The following is a 17,731-nucleotide window of genomic DNA, read 5'->3' as shown; positions in this document are numbered from 1 at the left end:
AACCTTGGATGGTTTTCATCAAAGTATCAGTTTGGATTTCTGATGCAGCGGCTCAGAGTGAGCAGCGCCGGCACCGGCGGTGCTATTTTTACATGATGAGAAAGTGTTGAAAATGCCTGTTAGACGAGCATACATTTTTTGATTCATATCATTCTGCAGAATCATTTTGTTTCTCTCCAAAGCAAAACAGCATTTTCCGAGGGAAAGAGTGACATAGTCCACGTTTGGGGATGAGATGAGAGAAGAAAGAAATGAATGCAATCAGAAGCTCTACTCTTACTGAAAGTCTCCCAGCAAAAATATTCCTCCCTCTTCCTCCACTCAACTCAATCACTCAATCAGCCAGCCCCCACTATTACAAACTCGCATGTGGCACCAAACAAGACACAGTTGATGAGTGTAAAAGAAAAAGGAGAGAAGGGAGGGGGCACAGGGGGCTAAACACAATCAGATGGCAGACATGCCCACTCATGAAAAATGGCAGCGCTTTGGAGCTTGCATGAACTATTGATGAGGTGCACATGGTGCGCCGGGGTCTGGCGTTGTGTTCGCCGGAGCCGACCGACCGTGAGTGATGAGCTCAACTTGCCGCCGATGCGCATCTTAAAATGATTAAACTGCCATCACGTCAACTGCGAACAAAATCTTTGGGTGGATTTTTTCACACATTCTGGGAGTGTTGTTTCACACTTAACCATCCGCAGTTCTTCAGAGAGGAAAAAGAAACTCTTCTGCTTGTGTCGTGCGTTCATCCTACTGACCGGCTTCTCTGCTCAACGCTGACATTAAGATGGATTCTCATGTTTGTATGTGTGTGTGAGAGTGCGTGGATTAAAAAAAAAAAAAAAAAAAGTATTGCCATTTTATACAGAAATACACTTTGATCAGCAGAGTCTAGGCTTTGTCAGATGTGGTTATCTCTGTGTGTGCCAACAGGATTCAAACTATCCTGACATTCCCTCCACCTTCCCTTCCCTACTTTGCATCCCAAAACCCAGCCATCCATCAGACCCCCCCCCACCCCACCCCAACCCTTCCCTTCCCTTAACACTTTCTTTTCTTCATCCCTCTGTTTTAAATAAATATATACAGTGCATTCTTTTCCTTTTCTTTTCTTTTAACAAGCTCACTTTACACCTGTCTTTTGGTCACTTTTGAAAAACCCCCCTTAATGAAAAGAAGTGAGATGTTTTAAAGAGTATTGTACATGTATAGTGAGGTGGGGGGAAATAAACGGAAGAAAGAAGCGCTGAGAAATGCAATTGTTAATTCCTCTTTGAAAAGCATTGAGATGTATTTAATGGTGCAGACGTACACAACAAATTACTAAAAAAAAAAAAAAATGATGATGCATTCTTGTAGAAATATTTTTAAAAGACCCTTTTGCAATTAAATTATTTAAGAAATGTGACCCAATCTCCTGTCTGAGTCTTTGTGTGGTGTTTTGGATTCATGTGGACTTACTTAAACTGTTCTTTACACACAGTTCAGTCATGGGGTACCGTGCCAATTCATCAACAAACACATGTTCTTCAATCTAGTCAAGTAATTGCCCAAGACAAACATATTCGATTTCACTGCTTATCATTTATGGCCGTCTCGCACTCCCATAATCATTGTCAGAACTTCCTACAGTTTTCCAGCAGTTTTCACAATAACATGTCTTGGTTGATAAAGTGGCAACACAGCCTCAATTCCAGATAATGATCTGCTTCAAATAAACACACCACACTCCCAGGTTTAACTCTGCCCAATTATGTTAATGTGCTGTGTATACCTAAGCAGGAATTCAAGGCTTTGTTCGTTTCCCATCCAGAGCTTTCTGACTTGATGTTTTAGTTTTCAGACAGGTTGCGGCTGCATTATTCCCTTGCCTTGGAAAAGCCCGAGGACATTTAGAGTAGCACTGTCTGTAAAAATATTTTTGTGTAATGCTATCTTTCATCTTTATAGCCGCGGGCATCTGATGAGTGGATATTGATCCTTGGGAGAAGTTACCCAGAGTTCATCTATTTCTAATGCTCCTTTAGTTGCTAAGTTCCTCGCCATTATTGAGGTCGTTACTATGAGTTAAAGACCACCGTTCCAAAGTAGTTTGCTAGATTTAACTGTGAAAAGCTTGAGTTAAATTGCACATCTGATGTGCAAAACATAATGCCATAATTCTTAATCAGACATGATGTCTCAAAAGTTACCATCGCAACAGTGACGTTTTGCTCTCAGGCTTCCAAGTTTGCAAAATACGTTGTCACAATCAAATCAGAAAGTTTGCAATCCACACAAGAGGCATGTCAACAGCTTCAAAACACAAAAGCTCTCAATATTGCCTTTCAAACCCGCTAATTAATATGAGCTCGACTCATCTCTGTAGGCACAAAGCCAACAGTCTTGTTTTCCAGCAAAAAAGGGAAAGATGCTCGGATCATGCATTCTACCTCATCCGCCCCCTCGCCGTGTCCCCTGGCTCCCCTCTCTCCCTTTCCCTGTCCAATTAAATACGGAGCCTTGGATCGGGCGGTCTCGGTGTCTGGGTAGAGCAGATATTTTCGAAACGCTCACCCCTAGATGCGCTCGGAGAAGTTTCAACAGAGGATTATGTGGGTTCTTTTTGTGTTGCAGCAGGCAGAATAAATTCCATCTCAGATCAGAGGGAGGTGGAAGCTGGGGAGCTCAACAAACTCCCCGACTTTACAGACTCTCATTCTCCACTGTTCTTCTCAGATGATGGATTCGGTTGGGCAGGCCCCCGGACATGTTTTAAAGGGCCAGCGGCATTTCGCGGACACAGGACCTGCATTCTCTACTATCTCTTCATTTGCAATTGTAACCAGCTACTGTCAGTCCGCTTGGTGAGCACCGTGGCAGCGCACTGGCAAAGGAAGCTTATAAGCTCCTTGTGAAGAAAAAGAAATTGAACCAGGACCAAGCACACTGAGGCAGATTGGGACCGTATCACAGACTTTGAGGTGTTTTGACTAGCCCAAATAGCTAACACTCCTTCAGCGCTCAATACATAGTATAGTCTGTCAGTTTGAAGTAAATATGGACCAATGCCAATATGAACTACAGCACTGTATACTCTCCTACGGCTATTGACATAGTGTCACATTACCCAGAGCTGGAGAATATCGATTGTATGCAGGCCTATTTCATCAAAATATGTCATATAACGCGAGGGAGAATTATTGAGACGTCAATAAAGATTAATTTCTTATCCCCCCCCGGTCAGCGCGGCTGGCATTAGCATAAATATCGCTATGCATTAGCACGTCTTAGGCACATGTCGGTCAGGGCGAGGATCAATGCAAAACATGATCACACATAGCTAGCGAAAAGAAATCCGCTCCACATACACACACACACACACACACACACACACACCCTCCTCCCGCTCATTTCCAAAGCACAACTCTGTCTCCTCTATTCTCTCTTATTCCCTGAAGACTATCTCTTACCCTCTCCCTTACATGCCCCCCCCCCCCCCCCCACACACACACACACACACACACACACACACCCAACACCCCCCACCCGCTCTCTGTCTCGTTTTTCATCCTCTCCCTTCTCTTCTGCCATAATCCCTCTCTTTCTCTTTAGCTTGGCACAGCTAATTGGTCACGTCTGTACTGTGACATGGGGACCTGACATAATTGCTGGACAAATAGCGAGGCGTTTAGCTTCGGACCTGTCTCAGCTAAGCTGTACACAGACACCAGCCGACTGGAAAGCCTAATTACCACTCCACCGCCACAACTTGCTAATTGGCAAATACTTCCAACAAAGAAGTATGTGTGTGTGTGTGTGTGTGTGTGTGTGTGTGTGCACTCTTGTTTCCTTGCTTTAGTAAGGGCGCTGTAAAAGCAAAGAACAACAAAAAACCCCAAAATAAATAAATAATTCAATACAAAAAAATATGCAGAGATAAGCACCAATTCAATGGGACATTTGCCTACAAGAGTTGAGAACATGTGTCATGAAATTCCTTTAATTGCTTTTCCAGCGGTCATCTGTAAAATGTCACTTTCACTGAGTCACACATCACAGGCCTCGGTGCCATTGTTTTACCTTGCTGTCTGTTCAGTACATGACGATGCTAATTATTTATTACATTCCTATTTGGTTTGGCATGCTGTCCGCTTTGTTCAGTCTGTCCAAAGAAACCTGGAATACGCCGCCGGTACAACGCAGTGCAAATACATGTTATGACGGACGAATCCCCCGTGACTTCAGAGGGAATTTGTTTGCTCTGCATTGTACAAGATGTCAGAAAACTTCATTTGGTCCTTGTTATAGTTATGAAAAGGACTAGAAGATCTTCCCATGGTCTCATAATGTGAAATGTCACTCCAGCATAAACCATTCAATATGTTTATGTGAAGAATTTTTTTCCATAATGAGATTTCCACTATTTGGAAAAACATCTACTCTTACACAAGGAATAACAGCAATTTCAGTTTGTTTTCAGGATGATAGGTAAGTACTTGGTTAACACGTTTGTCTTACATAACTGATGTATGGCATTTTCAAAAATAATCTTCTTTTGTGCAGAACAGATAGGAATGCTCAACCCTCCAGAGTGAGACATGCCAGCTATATAAATATCAAATATTTCTGTAGCAATGTGGTGAGCGTTTCACCTCGCTGAATGCTCCCGAAAATCTGCAGACGATCGCCTCCATTCACAGGGACATCACAAGGGATTATCCTATTCCAAAACCCCCGAAATATTTGACCGCCCCCCCCCCCCCCCTTTTACATCGCCCCTTTCTCCAAAAGGGGCACCCTGCATTCTCTGCCCCAGAACAAGCCTCCTATTGTTGGGTGTTTGGGTGCAGCTGCGTGGTCTCTGTGTCTGATGGATCACCAGTCGTGGTTTGGGTGTGCGTCTGCCAGAGGGAAACAATATTCGACGGGGACCGCGCTCGGGGACGGCGGGGTGGCCTGGAGTTCACGGTCAAAGCTGGAACGGTTGGCGGGGGAATCTATCACGTGGTCAAAAAGGTGCTGCAGCCTTCAGGTACGGCGACGCCATCCGACGAGCTCATCAAAATACCGCCGCGGGGAGATAAGATGTCCTCGCGCCTGCAGTCATCAAGATAGGGAGCTTAATTTACTGTAAGCAGAGCGTGGTACAGTACCATTATGAGTAAATCACATGGCCTAGCGTGAAACCGCACTGACGTTGGCCTGCTACTCCGGTGAATAGAGCCCACACACATGCAGCAACGCAAACACGATGGCTGGTGAGATAATGAGCGGAGCATCCTGCAGCCCCCCCGCTGAGCCGGCGTCCTCATCACAGTTCAGCAGACGCCTCGCGGACTCTTGTTTGTGTGTGTTTCTTTGTGGGTTCTCGGGTTTTTCCTCAGCGTTCGCAAAACGGCTTCAGGCATAACTCCGTATTTACTTTGCAGAATAACAGCGCTGTGTCATTTATACTAACCAAAGAAATCATATATGAGCTGCTTACGGAATTCCTAATCCTTACCTATCTAACTAACTTTTTTTTTTAGATTTTAAGATTCGTGACGGGCGTGGACTCGTTCGAGCAGATGCTCAGTCGATAGCACACAAACACTCAAGATAATCTTTTAATTAGCTAATTGACCTGCCTGCCGTGAGCCTTTTGAACACTACATTCGCGGGTCTGTCTGAACCTGCTGACGAAAAAACCGCCGTGTTGAATGAAAATTAACGATAATCATCCTCCATTTAACGGCCATAATTATGAAGGATAATATCCCAACAAGCATCTGCTGGTGACTATTTTCTTGACGTGAATAATCCAGCTGCATCGTCTCTCATCTAGCTCACCAGCTAAGGATAATTAATGACTTGTGCTTTGGACTTATGAAAGACGGTCATGACATTGGCGAGTCGAGGTCATTTTTCCTCTCCGCTGGCGGCGGCGGTGGGCACGGAGGAAAGGGCCCTGTTTCTGCCTGACATCTCATTAACTGCTCGTCGATATTTATCAGTCTTAATCAGAGCTGTGGCAGGTCCGGTGTGATTACTTCCTGGGTGTGAAAGCAATCACACCTCGTCCTCCTCACTGTCCTTGATTTACGGGGGGAAAAACAGTCTGGCACGGTTGAGGAACTTTGAGAGGGCTGTGTTGAAAAAAAAAAAAGGAATTTAAACCGCAAATTCCCAGCTTCGCCTTTATCTCTCCTTATTGCAAACACGCTGCTCAGGATAAAATACATCAGCGTCCAAGCTTGGCGATAATGGCCGACTATTTGTTTTCTCTCTTGAAAATTCAGTAAAGCGTTGTATTATTGTGTGTCCTCAGTAAATAGACGGTTTAGAAAACTGTCAAGACGGTAAATCTCCGAAATGCAATACATCACCTGAGCGCAGCAATTTCTGATTAAATTCGGGATGGAATGAAGATGGGATTTTTGCCTCAGCCATTTTTTTAGTTCTATCAAAACTCATATTTAATAATATATCGAGGCTATATCTGTGAAATCTAAATAATCAGCTTCCGACACTACCAGTCAAAAGTTTGGACAGACACATTTTGCTTTATTTTTTACTATTTTTCACATTTTAGAATAATAGTAAAGACTTCAAAACTATGAAATAACACGAATGGAATTATGCAGCGACCAAAAAAGTGTTAAACAAATCAAAACTAAGTTATATTTTTGAGTCTTAAAAGTAGCCGCCCTTTGCTGGAAAGGCAAAGGCTTTGGAAATAAATTCATACATAGGCATCAACTTAGAAAGCTAATTTCAAGCATTTAAGCAGAAGCCTTTAGATCAAAATGGCTTTAAGATCATGAAAACATAGCACATTCAATCAGGTGTGTCCAAACTTTTGACTGGTAGTGTACATTGAACAAAATTTCCCAAATAATTCTATTATCTTTGATTTTGACTTTATTAATTCATGCTCACAGTTTTACACTGCATCTCAGCAGAATATTACAGGGATAATTCAAGGCAAACTTCTACTGAGGTTTATTCTGTGGACAACTCACGGATCACTGAAACCACAGATCTTTAGTTGAATGTGTTCAACATCTTCAGTGGTTCCTCGGTGGTGTTGTGTTCACTTCACACACGATACTAACTTTTACATCTATGGCGCGGTGTCCCGTTTTCCCCCCCGTATCTCGCTAAGACCCCGCAGAAGGCCAGAGTGAAGCAGTCTAATGTCAGGTGGCAGGCGGACAAAGGTGAGAGCAGCGGGGGGCGTCGGATAATGTGTTAACATTCTTCTGGGCTTCGCAGCTGTGTGGGTTTGAAGGCCAGGCGAGGTGTTTTTTTATGTGGAACAAAGTGTCAACTCATTACGAACTCGGCTTCACCTTCCTGCGCCGCCGCTGACCTGTAAACACTACGAGCAGCCCGGAGTTGTCACGAAACAAAGGCGGAGGGAGAAAAAAACGCCGCTTGAGTATGAGGCGAACGCAGCGGGACGGCCGCAGCGCTTCTCGCCAACAAAGGACGTCGAAATAAAACGAATCGAGAAAAAGTGGGGCATCCTCCATTTTCTGAGCGACTGGCAGGCTGGCCATATTAGCTCTGTTTATCTTTCTTTTCTTTTTTTTTTTCCCCTCGGCGTCACGTTCGCTGCGTCCGCTCGGAGACGCCACTCCCAGTGGCGTCGGCGGGCGCAGTCTCAGCACCAATGACGGCCAGGCGGAGTCGGCGCAGAGGATTCCGATTGGACGAAAGTGACCGATGTGTGACCCCGCCCGCGGCCAGACACTGACATCATGGCGGATGGGGTCATGGAAAGGCCAGATCGCGGTGCATCCTGGGTAAAATTTGTTCTCTTTTTCCAGGACTGGGGTGGGGGGGAGGTGAAAGCGAAAATATAGGACAGCGGGTAAAGAGAAAAGCCATTCTGTAAAACTAGACACAGATTTAAATAAAATAATCAGGCATTCAAGCTGTACGGATTACTCTTGCCCTCATGCTACAGCAGTGAGCATTGTGTTTGATAGCTGTATTGAGACAAGCCTAAACACACACTGCTCACATATCGCTCATTAACGAAGATATGCATCAAGCCCAATTTAGCAGAGTGTGCTATCAGGGTGTAAATTGTGTCCAATAAAGAACAATAAAGGCTTCCGATAGAGCCATAGTTAGCGCCGGCAATTACCTCTCGTTACATTCTACATCGTTAGAGCCGTCATATTAAACACATGGAAAATGTGGAATTAAAACTATGCTTCACACATCAAAGGCTGCACACAAACTCTGCTGCCATAGTAAAACTAATTTGTGTAGCAGTATTATCTTCCGCTATACTGTGAGTGTTGATGGATCAGGAAGAAAATCGTCAGGCTTTACTCTGATAGTAAATGACAGTAAGATTCAGCATTAATGAAACTTCATTAGTAAATGGCAGTGACACTGAATTTGAGGAAATGCCAAGGATTCACCTGGATAATAGGAATATTTTTTTTTTTACAGCAATGACTGCCGATTTGTCCTGCTCTTATTATCTAGCTTTCTCCTCTGTTACAGGATTACTGCCTTCATCCTCTGCCTGAATGACTGTATTGGTGAGCAATTATGGAAGAAGCTTTAATTACAAAGCCAATGCTTTTTAGCTATAATAACCTCCATTTAGGTCAGCCGGGTGAAGGCTATGATACGAAACGCATTGGATTTTTGTGATTAAAGTTTTCTTCTTGATTTGTTCACCAAATATAGCTGAACTTTTCACTTACTCTCCTAGTGAATTCAAGCACCGTGGTTGAACCACAGGGTTGTTAATAGGGATGGAACGAAATATCGAAATTCAATGTATCGCGAAAAAAATGAAACGTGATATTAGCTCCATTTTATTCTGCTCTATGAGACGGCTTGACCATCACAATTTCACAAGCTCTCAAGCCATATTATATTATTTTCACTTTGTAACGACATCTTTCAATTTTAAATTTACATTCTAGCATGCCATTGCTAGTGTGTGGCTCAGAAATAAACATAATTCTGCACAGTCAGACTTTGTTGTCATTGGACTTTTATTTATTGCATCATATAGTGGTTGTATCAAATCGCAAATCATATTGTGAGATAAGCAGATCGTCCCATCTCTAGTTGATATTTACCTCCTTAATATGTCTGCAGCTGCACCAGATGGGTGTACCTGAACTACTGTGTGTGTATGACTCTGTGTACTGTACTTACACCTGTGTCTATTCATGTTTTTTTCTACATCCACTTGAGTGCACAGGTGTGTGAAGTGTGTGTGTGTGTGTGTGTGTGTGTTCTGAGGGGAAGGTTTCGCTGTGATGACATACGAACACCATCCCCGCCTGATCGGAGCAGAAAAAAGGATTAGCGGCGGGTTTAAAGGAATCTGGGCACGCTTGACAACAACAATACAAGCGCACCTCCTCACACACACACACACACACATGCTCCAGTGGGTCCCGTGTGATATGATAAAAACCGTCACGCGGGTAGAGAGGCATGGCCGACAGTTGGAAGACATGCACAGACTCAACGCAATCCGCCAGTCAATACCTATCATCACTGCTGCTCGCACTCGCAGTATGTACTATTGAATTGGAAAAAGAAGCAACACTTACTCTTACAACATGATTTTCATTGCACAAAGTTGAGACAAATTATGGTTCTTTTGTGCGGGAAAGAAACATTTTCTATTTTCCCTTGATCTGATTTGATTTCCTACTGGGTTTTAACCCTCACTTAACCAGGAAGTTGTCTACAAACACATTCTTATTTATAACAATTGCCTTGGGGAGCAGCTGCATGGAAATTAAATGAAAAATCCATCCTCTGATCCTCTTACACTGTTAGATATCATCGACCTGTGATGTTCGATGCATTTCAGGAGTTATTTTTGTTGTAATTAACTTTTTTTGGTGTACCCATATTCCCTCAACCTGCCTTGTCTGCTTCTACTTCAGTTAGCGATTTCCTACATTTCCCAGAATGACTTTCTACAATCCCTGGAGAATGAAGGTGAACCTGCTGCACTCAGCTGTGGGTTATATGTGTAGGTGGAGAGCAGATAGGATAGTAAAAGTGAGAGAACGAGTTTTTCCAGTCGTAAAATAAAAATAAAATAACACGGCCCGTACTCAAAATGCAATGTCTTGTGGCTTCATTGCGTTCCGGTCTATTGAGGCTACTGTCGTTGGAGAAATTGGTCTCTCTGCCTCTTCTATGATGCATTTCTCCCTGTATGATTGTTGAACATTGATGCAGAATGGCGGCTTTAGAAAGAAGCGCTTCCACTTTGATTCTGATAGACCGACACCAAAACCTGACGTTTACCGTTGATGTTTTCAATCACTGAAAATGTTCTCCTATTAAACTCCACTGTAACTGTGCTGGAAATTTCTCAGCATGATGTCACATCGTCCATGTTCGAATAAGAACGTATAGAATAAGAAATATACACCACCAAACAACAAAAAGGGGCCTAGAAATGCAATGTACAGTACATTGCCAGTAATATTTTTTAAGGGTTAGGATTTTATACTGTATACACATAATATTTCCTTGGAACAGACCAGCACAACCACAGTCATTCTTGTGCCACTGGCCGACACGTAGCTCCCCTTACAGCAGCTGCTCCCCTTACAGCAGCGGGTCAAGTGCCTTGCTCAAGGGCACCTGGGCAGTAATTACAGTGTGAGCTTGAGAGGCGAAGGCGTATCTCATCCACTTTCCCCTGCTTAGTTTCTGCAAATCGATTTGAACTGCCGACCTTCTGGCCAAAAGCTCGCCTCTCTCACTGTTAGGCTCCCGCTGTGTTTAAGCTAGGTGGGATAATGCGGTTGCGGTTGCTGGCTGAGCCGTGTTTCCACAGGTCGCACGCCCTCTCACTGGACCGCTGATTATTGCCGGTGTTTATTGCCTCTGCGAGTGCACATACATGCTCACATACACACACACACACACACACACAAACAGTCTCCACAGGGGTACAACCCACCCACAAATACATTATGTGCACACACAAACACGCAAGCCCACACACACACACACACACACAAGAACGCACACGGTTCACCTTGAACACAGATACTGATGTTTCTCCCAAAGGACCTAGACAATAGAGGGGGATTGAATCGATTTGATGATAGCAGAGACTAGCGGCGATTATGTTAATATGTCTTTGTGGCGTATTAAAAAGAAAAAAAACGGCAAAGCTCTAAAAAGGGACGGCTAATTTCTCTGTACTCTCTTTCCCCCCCCCCCCTCCTCTTTGATTCGCCACGCCTTTACTCCCCCCCCCACCACCCCATGCCTCCGTTTTAATCCTCGCCACCATCTGCCCCCTGCTCCGAGGGTCAAAGAACGGTCATGTTTGCTAAAATCGAGTTCCACTTTGGCGAGAAATCACGATCTAGCTCTACTATAAAGCCGTGCTGCGTTTTTTTTTTTTTTTGTTGTTTCACTCCCTTTCCCCATCTCTCTCCTCTCTCGTTTCTTTTCTTCCTCCACGGACTCTCTCCTCCTGCCCCTCCTCCTCCTCCCCTGCAGACACAAACGCATGACTGAGGAAATTAAGTGTGCGTGCTATCAGGAAAGCCTATAGGAAGCACATTGCACATGTTGGCTCTGCTGCCCTCCTCTTATACGTCTCTTCCCACCGCCATACATTTCGACTCAATGTGACAACTTACTCACCCGAATGCTTCCCAAGTCCTTTTCTTTCACATCGTTCTTATTTGCCTGTGATTTATATGCACATATAAACAGTATTTTGTCATATATGGAACTTTTACATACAAGCTTTTGGTTGCCATTATGTTGCTTGCTAACAGTGAAGCCAGTGTAGGTAGAGTCTTATTCTATTATGTATTCATTGGCTGACATAATAACCCCAAAAACGTTTTATTGTGATTTATTTCTAACACACCACTTCATGCATATACAGTGCAGGCTGCAACATGCTGTGTAGTGTGTACATATGCCCAAAGACATGATTCAATATGTAAGGTACATTAAAATACTCGCACTATTTAGACGTCCATGGGGGCAATCATTTATGTAGTTTGTGTTTATTCCCTCGGTAGCGGTCGTTTTATCACATGAAAGCTAAAAGGCCTTTTGCTTGCCTCGTGCAGCAAATAAAGGTAAAGGCCATTATGTTCCGCTCCGATATGTAAGTAGCTTTTTGCAGAGCACTGAAATGTGGCACGTGCACGGTGCGTGACGCAGAACTGAGGGGGAATGCCAACTGTGATGAATAGCTTTCAATCTGGCCACAAAATGGGTTCGCAGACCTCTTGGAAAGGGTTTAGTCACCTAATTGCTGTCGGGAGGAAAGGCTAGTCGGAACGCTTTGTAGGAAATTCATTAGAATCTGATGGGGCTCGTCATTGGTATGCATAAAAAACATTTAACCTTGTGAAAGATGGAATGTCTTTTTTTAAACACATTTTTCATGGTCATTTGTATTCACCTAAGATCACAAAGTAGAAGTTTGTATGAGGTTATAAAGTTTTTGAGGTTAGTGAGTAACTATACTTTACTGACTGAAGAGCTGGCAGAGTCGGCTCTGATGAAGTGGAAATAAAGTAAAGTTATAATGTTTATACTGTCGTTTGAAATAATATGATCCTTTATTACTCGTTATAAGCTAATTCTCTTAACCAGCTAACTCAAATCAGTGACTTGGGATGCTGGATCAAAGAGAATTTATTACATTTGTCAGCGGCAAAAAGATTTGGCAAAATATGCACCTCAATATGATACAGTATTACAGTATTTTTCCTAATGATGCATAACTGGTTAACCTTGTTTAGCATGAAGCCCCAGCCTTGTGCTTCCTTCATGCTGTCATTTCCGAGCAAAATTTTCATAGGGTACAGCCAAAGTTTTATTACAAAATGAGATATCCACCATTTAAAAAAACATACCTACTCTTACAACATGATCGATGGCATGAAATTAAAACAGATTATTGCACTTTTTTAAAGGATGTTAGGTAACTTTAAGCAATAATCTGCAGCATTTTCATACAAGTAAATGTTCATTTTGCTACTCCAACGCTGATTGATACAACACAATCGCAATTCAGCCTATTTCCAGTTCATGAAAGCTTTTACATTTGCTGTTCTAAACACCCGGTGTCTGGTAGGTCTCTCCTGGGGAAAATCCTCTGGCTCACAGAAAGTGATGTATTTTACAGCAGCAGCAACAGCGGTTTGTTTGTAATAAACAATCACACACTGTTTGATTGACAGGTGATCTCTGGGAAGTGCAGTGCAACGAAACCACAGCAGTGAGCGCTTAGAATCAAAGATGTCGCAAAAATAAAAATGTACCGCTTTAAGTCCTTGCCTGATTAAACGATAACACCTTTACATACTGGATTTTCTATACGGAGACATTGAATAATGAACTTGAGGTAAAGATTATTTCCCCAAAATGGATACAAACTGTAGCATTTTGGAAAGGACCTCTTCAGTTTTATTCTCAGAGCATGATGCTTGTCAAATCTCGGTCCTGAGTGATGTGTAAACGGCTCGGACACATGCTGACACCGTTGGCCTCTCTCTCTCTCGCGGGGGAACACCCAGAGGTCACAGCCAAACTGGGAGCACGGCATCAGGGGTCAGCGTGCCCGGAGCGGGCGGCCCGGGCCCCCGCGGCGGTACAGGACTCTGTGCTGTGCCCCTGCACCCCAGGGTGCCCTGTTCTCTGGACGTGCAAACAGGGTCGACATGGAGCGAGCAGACAGTCACCTTTGAACTTGAGCTCTGTCTGGCTCAGACACGCACACACACACACACACACACACACACACACACACACACACAATAGATGCTGCTGCCGTGGCATCTGGGACGTGACACCAGGGCAAATGTAAATAGATTATGCTAATGATTTGTTGATTCTGATCAGATGGCGACCATGGTGTGGCCTAGTGTTGTCAGAACACCAGAGATTTGACTTTTATACCAATACTAAGTTTAATATAAGATTTAGATATGACTACGATACCAAGGCCAACAAGTAAACACAACAACAATGATTTTTTGCTAAGTTTATTGTGTTACCACTCTTGACTTTTGTAGCTTTGTAGAAACTTTTCCACAGGGGTTTTGATGTCAGTTGGGTGTCCATCTTGGCTCGGTAAGAGAAACAGTTCCATATTTTACCAGTGTACCAGTTTTGTCAACCAGTTTAGATGGACTGGGATTCAGTTTAAGACGTGGTGATGGTTTGACGCTGCAGTCATGTTTTCAGCTGTCCAGACTGACTGACTGGCTCTGTTTGTTCCCATCCTCCCTCTTCTTCTTCTTTAAACTATTCCAATCCATGTGCCATCCAAACATTTGCCCTCCGGAGGTGATGTTGAAATTGAATTTCAGCTTTACACATCTGGTGAAAGTACCGAACAATTATAAAATTCAATATTGAATCCAATCTTTTACAATGCTAGTACTATTGACGTTTTGGTTATTGTGAATACAAGAGTGTAGCCTTAACAATAGATAGTTACCTTGTTATGGAAGAGATGCATGTTTGATTCAGAGATGATGATTCACCCTCATCAAAAACTCCTTTATTTGTTTGGCCTTGCTTCACATTATTACTTCCATGGGATACGTAATATCACAGTGTGTGTTTGTGTGTGTGTGTGTGTGTGTCCTTCTATGTCTTTTTACGTCTTCATGTCTTTAATTTAATGTGGAAAATCAATACAGTATGAGATTAATGCCAAAAGATAAATCAATGATTTTATTATGACAGCGTTATAATCCTGGATCTACAACTGCTCCACCTTTCAAACTCTAGTAATAGTCTATGCAACTCAATATTGTTTCATCTGCTTCCCTCAAAGGCTGGTACATTATCCCAACCCATTACCCACCTCTTTCCAATTCAAGCTTACTTTGCCCCAAAGTGGAATAAAACACGATTAATGATTTCAATTACACTGACCCTGCTCGCCGTTTACAGTGCCTGAGGTCTGGGCGAGGGGGCTGTGTGCGCTGCATAAAAGCCGATGGTGAAGGACGTTTACTAGGGGAATGATTCAGTGAGGGGGCCGGCAGTTTGTGCTGGCTCATCAGCGGGGGAACAGGGCTTCTCTTTGTGCCGGGGCCTTCCCTGCGCTCAGCTCGGAAACCGCACTGTAGATCCGTGCTGCTGATGCTGCCGGCCCCCCGTTCTGTTTTACGGGTCTCAGGATGGGATTCCTCTGTAACGGCAGACCGGTCTAATGAAATTTCAGAATGAGCACAATGTCTTAAAATGAAAATATCATGCTCCGTGCACGAAAAATGAGAGAAATACGTTTCCTCCACCACAAAAGGATTGCATGGAGGAGACAAGACTAGAAACAGGCAGTAGTTTGATATTGAAATAACACAGAGGTTGGGGTGGTGGATGGGTGTAGACGTTTATCTTCAACTCTGACTACCCCGGTTCAATTCCCAACTTACAGTATGTGAATACGTTTTCTACTGAGTGAAGTTTCCATTTTCTTCTACTGAACTAAATTCTTACTGTTTTAATTGCCTAACCTAAACCAAGCCTTAATCAAAGTGTTTTAGTTGCCTATTTTAACCCTAACATCTACCAAAATGGCTTTACTTGACTAAACTCAACCGTTAGCTAACCTTTTCACATAATGAACATGTGAAAATGGCGTGTCCAATTCATGCTATTGTCACATAATCCTTATGCGGTAGAGGAATGTAATCTTGATGTCATTCATGTCCACAAGATGTAATCTGCGTTTCGGAGTTCGTGCTCATTTCTAAAACTTTGAGAGTGAGACTGTGTTGGGAATGGACTACGAGGTTAGAGGGTGGAAAGGTAGAAAGAGAGAGCAACAAGGTAAAGATGAGAAGAACTCCTTCAAGTTTTCAATTCCCACAGGTTCCAGCCTTACTAAAAATGCATGCACTCATAGAACTGTGAGGCGCTTTGGATAAAAGCGTCCACCGTATGAGAAGAAGATGAAGCAAGGTGATAGAAAGAAGGAAGGTGAGAAATGCTTTGAGAGTCTTCAATTGAGAAGAGAGAGAGAGAGAGAGAGGGGGAGGAGGGGAGGAGTGCATACGCTTGGCTTGAGGTCAGGAACATAATACCTTTTTATTTTCATCTTCACAAGTGAGGCTGAGGAGTCACAGGTATGGCTACAGATTAACTCAGGCGGGCTCGCTGTAATGAGTCCTCCCTATAGTCAAGACCGTTCCCATCATCCTCGCATGGAGGAACCCTTTAACGACAAGGTCCCCCGAGGACGTGCTGAATATTAAAGAGGGAGGGGAAAAAAATATATGCACGGCGGCAGCTATGAAGGCTGGCCCGTATATTTTCTTAAAGGGATGTTAAACTTTGGTAGTACCTTGGGTTGTGTAGCTTCCTGGCCGTGATATAACCCCAAAATCTCTGTTATCTGTTGCTAGAGGAGATTGGAGAATTGTGTTTTTTTTCTCTCTCCATTCACTGCCATTGTATGGAGGAACAGGTCTGAAAATCACACTTTTAGCACATAAACAAACACGAACAAAGCAGATTCTGACAGTATATAAAAAAAAACGAGTCCTGTCCTGTGAATTGTGAAAGTGAATCGCTTTTCTTTATGTTATTAAACCAACAAACACCGAAAATCCGGTCAGAAGAATTTCAGTGTTACACTTTACACAGGTTTAATAACATAAAGAAAGCGATTCACTTAACCACAATTCAGCCACAGTACTATTTTTTATATACGTTGTCGGAATCTGCTTTGTTGGCATTCGTTTATGTGCTAAAAGTGTGATTTTCAGACCTGTTCCTCCATACAATGGCAGTGAATGGAGAGAGAAAAAAAAAAACGCAATTCTCCAATCTCCTCTACCGGAGCAACAGATAACAGAGAATCGCTGATGTTTGGGTTATATCATGGGCAGGAAGTTAGACAACCCAAGATACAGATAAGTTCAACAGCACTTTTAACGACCAAATCTGCCTTTCCGGAGAGTTTCATGAGCGGAAAGTGATATGGGAGCAGAGGGTGGCAGATGCATTCACCCCATTGGCTGTCTGTGTTCTAATCTGAAGTTGATTTGATTTTCTGGCACCTATTCCAATCTGTCATAGTTTGTTAACGTTAGTAAGCATAAACATGCAAGCTACAGTAACCCAGGAGTCTTGTGATCCCCAGGCTGAACTCATATGAAGAGAATGAATGCCTGCATCGACTGACCTGCACTTGGGCTGTTGTCTGTTTACTCTTAAGTCTCTTCAAGTAAGGTATCATTTGCTTCCTGGTGTTATTTCCTCCACCTAGTCATTGGATAGCAGGATTTCGCGGCCCAGTGCCGTTTGTCACCTTCACAAGAGCCCAGGCCTGTCATTCAGCGTGGTGTTAAGTATCAGTGTGCCGAACAATTATTACAACAAGAAAAAAAAACAGGTGTCTCTCTTCAAGCTGCACTTCAAAGCGCTCCGGTGGCCTTTGAAGTCATAGCGTGCCAATACCTGGGCGCAACAGATAGACAGCAATCCCATTTGCGTATAATTCCTCCTTTTCATACGTCCGCTGCTGAGCAAATAGGAGGAGAAGAAAAGATAGAAATACAAAACAAAACGTGTTAAGTGAATTCTTTCGTCGCCTGTAATCTTCCCGCGCCGCTGAAACGCCTCTGGAACTCGGCGGTGGGGTCGGACGGTAACAATGTCCTTTTCAGCGGGGCGATGAAAGAGTTTCAAGTCGTTCCCTATTCTGTGTGGGCCTTTGTGCCCTTATCCACTTATTCAAATCAGTATAAACGGCAAT

Source organism: Centroberyx gerrardi, chromosome 9, assembly GCF_048128805.1.
Source record: "Centroberyx gerrardi isolate f3 chromosome 9, fCenGer3.hap1.cur.20231027, whole genome shotgun sequence".
Taxonomy (NCBI): Eukaryota; Metazoa; Chordata; class Actinopteri; order Beryciformes; family Berycidae; genus Centroberyx; species Centroberyx gerrardi.
Note: the sequence above shows the minus strand (reverse complement) of the source record.